Below are 5,451 nucleotides of genomic sequence, written 5' to 3'. Positions count from 1 at the left end.
CACAGCGATTTACAGTGGTTCGACTTTCTCAAACAAAGTCTACGTCCACTACCTTAGCTATCCACTCTAAGGATTTTCCAACAAATTCACTAATTTGTTCTTTCTTTTGAGGCCAAAGAGATAACCTTACAAAATCCCTCAAGAGTATACCCCAACTCTTGAGAACACTCTTTTTCCCAAAGAGAAGATTACAAATTTGCAAACTTACAAGAAAACCTCACAAGGTAAGATGTTTGCACAATTCTAGAACAAAGAAAAGAACACTCAAAGATAAATACAATTGAGTACAAAAGTGTTCTTGAAAGCAAATGAATATTGGATGAAAAATAGGCTTGAAATGCTCAAACTTGAGGTTTGATGCTTTCTCTTTGATTCTCTCTTGATTCTAGTTGCTTGATGTTTCTTGTTATTGATCAATGGCTTCAGAACTTGTTTAAATACCCCTTGAATCAATTCTGAACGTTGGTGATAATTAGTGGAGTCAATAGAGCCGTTTAAGTGTGAAAATAATTAATTTTTCTAGGTGGAGCGTCTCATGCATCGATGCATGATCAAGGATGCATCGGTGCATTCGTGTAAAATTCAAATATTTTGACCATTGGAACACTTGATGCATCGGTGCACCAAGTGTGCATCGATGCATGAAATGCATTCGATGTTTGAAAAATAGCCTGGTGCATCGATGCATGGCTTGTGCATCGATGCATCAAATGCATTTGATGTTTTGAAAATATTCAGAGTCCATCGATGCATGGAGAGTGCATCGGTGCATGGAATGCATTCGATGTTCAATTAATTCATCGATGCATCGATGCATGGACTGATGCATCGGTGCATGCCTTTGAATAATTGATTTAAGGCTTGTTTTTGGTTCAAAATACTTTGTGAAAATTGTTTCAAAAATAGTTTAAGTACAAATCACAATTTTACACATTTAGTAAGGATTAAAATTGATCTTGAAAAACTTAGAGTAATAATTTGATATTTGGTTAATTGAATCGAATATAAATTTGTAAAATCATTTGTGAAATCTTAAAATTCATTTAACTTGATTTGTTATATCGAAATATCAAAAATGTTTTCAACAATATTCCAATTAATGTTTTGCTGTAGAAAGCAAATGTTATGTTTTAAGAAATATGGAAACAAAATTTTACGGGTTTTTAATTGAGGAAATATTTTTCAAGTGATATGACATATGTATCTCGTGTACGGAAAGGTATACGAGAGATGGGTGTTACATTTATTGGTATTAGAGCCATAGGTTTAGTTGAGTCTTGGCCGAAACTGGTTTTATTTAAAAATAGAAAAGGGATTACATGCCATTAAGATTGTCAATGTTGCTGACACTGCGCCATTAGAGTATGATTGATGACACTCCTTACTAATTAAAGTGTTATTATTATGTGTGTATTACTAGATATCAGAATATTTGAACTCGCGAAGAGTGGGGGAATAAGAGATGAGATAAGGAACTGATAGTGAAATTACGAGGCTAATAGTGAACAACCGATCCCATCTGAAAATGCTAGTGTGCCTGCATAACAAAGATTTTAGTGCCTGAGTTTGATACTTTTATGCAAGCTATTGACGCCATACTGACTCGATTTCAACCTCCCCCTGCTCCTCCAGCACCGAGGATGTTAATTCCAAAAGAGTGGAGAGCTTGGAAGCTCTAGAGTTCTAAGGAGAAGAGGGTGAGGGTCCTATGGAGGCCGACTTATGGCTAAATGATGTTATAATAATGCTCACAAGACTTCAATGCTTGGATCCAGAAAAGTTGGGAGGAGCTGTATCTTTACTTAGAGGATCAGCTCGAGCATGGTGGCCAAATACTACGATGTATGCACCACAAAGCAAGTGACCTAGTAATTCTTCCTAGAAAAATTCAAGAACAAGTATGTGGGTGAGCAGTTCAGATGGGCATTGATGTTAAAGTATCTTAATTTGAAGCAAGGTGATTAAGTCGTACATGAGTTTGAGGCTGAGTATAACAAGTTGAGCCGTTTTGCTACTGAAGTGGTTCGAAATGATAAAGCATAGCGTGATTGGTTTATAGAGGGTTTGAGGACAAAGTTAAAAGAGATGATGTTGACTATAAACTTGCCAAGTTTGAAAGAAGTCATAAATCGAGCCAAGGCTATTGAAAGAGCTCAAGAATAGATTTTAGCTACAGAACAGAGTTTTCAGACGGGAAAAAGAGTGGGAATACCTTCAATTCCCCATCATGTTAAAAGAGACAAGGGCTCGAGTTCTAGATATACTGATAGAGATAGTTCTGCGGCAGCTTCACAGAAAAATAAATAATACAAGTCTTTTACTGTTAGCTCGGGTAGAGCACCAGAGAAAGTAATATATGTTAAACATGTGGTAAATTGCACCATGGAGCATGCCGACTTCTCAGTAAAGCTTGTTTTCAATGTGGCGATATGGGTCACTTTGCCCGAAATTGTCCTAAGAAATTTGGGGACAATTTGCCTCAATCTGAAAGATCGTTGGTAGTTTCTAATAGAAGAATAGGAAATGGTAGATCTAGGGGATAATCTGATTCAATAAAGAGACAAGAGACTCAGGGAGTCGCTAGAATTTACAACATTAAATCCAATAAGGATCGGGATGACCCCGAAATCATAACATGTACTTTCTATCTTGATGAGCCTGTATTTGTCTTAGTTGACATGTGTTCTACATACTCATTCATTAGTACAAAGTTGGTTAGAGCTAGAGGAATTCCTTTAGAACCAACTGTTAGTGAGATGATAGTGGTAAACCCTATGGGTCACAGTGCGTTAGTAACTAGAGTGTGTAGAATTCCCTATAAAGATCCAAGGTATTGTGTTCCTGGCAAACTTGATGGAGTTGCCCTTCGATGAATTTGAAATTATTCTGGGAATGGATTGATTGTCTTAACATTATGGATGGGTCGATTGTTGCAAGAAATGATTGTTTATAAAAGATGTAGAAGGTTTGAAAATCGTAGTGATTGGCAAAAAAGAAAAAGCACCATCAAATGTTATATCAACCATGACTGCAAGGAAAATGATGTCAAAAGGATGTATAGCTTTTCTAACCAATGTGATAGACACTCGAATAACAAAAGTTGGAGAAAATTATATCCCCACAGTTAGGGAATTTTGGGATGTTTTTGCCAAAGAGTTACCGGGATTACCTCCAGATCATGAAGTAGAATTCGGGATTGGGGTTTACCCGGGCACCGAACCTATTTCTATGGCTCCATATCGGATGGCTCCGACTGAATTGAGAGAATTAAAAGCCAAACTGTAAGAGATACTCGATAAGGGATTTGTAAGACCCAATGTTTCTTCTTGGGGATCACCTGTGCTGTTTGTGAAAAAGAATGATGGGTCTATGTGATTATGCATCGGTTACCGTCAGTTAAATAAAGTAACAATAAAGAGCAAGTATCCTCTTCCGAGGATTGATGATCTGTTCGATTAACTGAAAGGAGCAGTGGTGTTTTTAAGATAGATCTAAGGACAGGGTACCATCAATTAAAGATCAAAGAGGATGATATTTCAAAGATAACTTTTCGGACTCGGTATGGGTACTATGAATTTGTAGTGATGCCATTTGGATTGACTAATGCTCCTGCAACATTTACGGACTTGATGAACCGAGTATTCCAACCTTAGTTGGATCAATTCGTGGCGGTATTTATAGATGATATTTTGTTGTATTCCAAGTCAAGAGAAAAACAATATAATGTTTATAAGAGAAATAAGATTGCAGTGGTTTTTTAGTGTTATTTTTTATGATGAACTGGATGATAGATGGAAAAAAAGAGGTAAAACCGATTAAAGAATACAGTAGAGAGATTGAGAGTTCCTTTTTAAAACTCAAATGCTTTAGGGAGAATAATATTACTCTCGATGAATTCTGAAAAAAGTTGAATAGTCTCAAAGTGTGGTGATTTTGTACCTTTTTTTGGCAGGTTTGCCCTAATGGTTTCAATTATTTGTTGACCGCATCGATCTTCTTCCTCACTATGACAACTTCATTTCTCATGGGATTTGCCAGTACTTCAAGCTCCTGAAAGATTTACATGGTTTTATAAGGCACTCTTTAATAGTTGTGATGGAGGAAAACACAGAAAGGAAGGGATTAGTTGATAACTCCGTAAAAAGGTCATATTTGAGACCTTTTCACTAAAGTTATTGACTGTCTAAGAGCTCATATAGGATCATATAGATGCATTTAGTAGCATATAGTTACATGTGGTGGAATTCTGTTTGTCAAGGTATTTTATTTTGTAATCAGTGCTGCTTTATGGGGAATGTGTTTTGTTTGATGATGTACAGGAATTGAGAGCAAGGATAACCAAAAGGGAATTGCCATGACAAGATGAGACTACTGAGAAAAATGCGATTTTAGTGACAACTCGGACGACATTTCTGGGCAGAAAAAGTCAAAGACAATATTTTTAGTAAGAGCCAGCTGTCTTTTACTATGCGTGATTTATGCAATCAACCATAAAGGAGGGGCCCATTACCACCTATGCACCGCCTTTCACATAAAAGGAATGAACTTTAGGGTACTTGTGTAATTTTGACAAAAACCCTAGGTTCATTCTCCCCTATAAATAGGAGATGAAGCCAGACTTTTTGAGGATACTTAGAGACTTTTACACAGCCGCCAAGAGCCTAAAAATTTAGAGAAAAAAATCTCTTATTTTTCCATCAATCGTTTTTGCCGTGGCATTTCTCCGTTGAAAAGCTAGAGGGAGTGGCGAACTAGGCGTCTGAGAGGAGCTAGATCGTTGGGACAGTTCGTGGTGGCCGAGGGAAGCTCCAGCATTGTACGTCGAAGGCTTTTCCTCCTTCTCTTTGATCTTTGTTTTCATATTTTATCTTTTGGGTTGTAAGGAATAGATTAACTTTCTTTGTGCTTTCTTATTTCGAACCCCACCATGAACTAATCCTATTTGGTGGGAGTTTATTTTGGATATTTATGTTTTTCTTTAATGAATGATTATTTTTTATGTTATATTATGTTTTGTTTATGAAGCTTAGCGCCTTAAGGTTGTAGGAGCTACGAGAGTAGTCATTCCTTAGGAGATTACTTAGTGTTCGAGAGAATGTCTAAGTAGCACATCCTTAGTATTCGAGAGAAACTAGGGAGGAACCGCATAAACAAGGGGTTCTAGGTAGTAACTAGGGCTAATCCACCTTAGAGATAAGGCTAGGATTTTATTCGACTAAAAGAAGTTGCGTATGAGCGATAGGATAGATGTTAATGCTGTCGCAAAAAGGTATTGCCGAGACATATCATGTTATCTGGACCAATAAGATCCCTGCAGTAGCTAACGCCAACCAGTTTTGTCAAGGCATCTTCAATCTATCGAGTCACTTACTAGAGATATCATAGGGCACCCTTATTAAACTTTGTCGAGCAGATAAGGCATAGAAGTAAAACCATTATGAGAAGTAGACT

Source organism: Hibiscus syriacus, unplaced genomic scaffold, assembly GCF_006381635.1.
Source record: "Hibiscus syriacus cultivar Baekdansim isolate YM2019G1 unplaced genomic scaffold, ASM638163v2 tig00110733_pilon, whole genome shotgun sequence".
NCBI lineage: Eukaryota > Viridiplantae > Streptophyta > Magnoliopsida > Malvales > Malvaceae > Hibiscus > Hibiscus syriacus.
Note: the sequence above shows the minus strand (reverse complement) of the source record.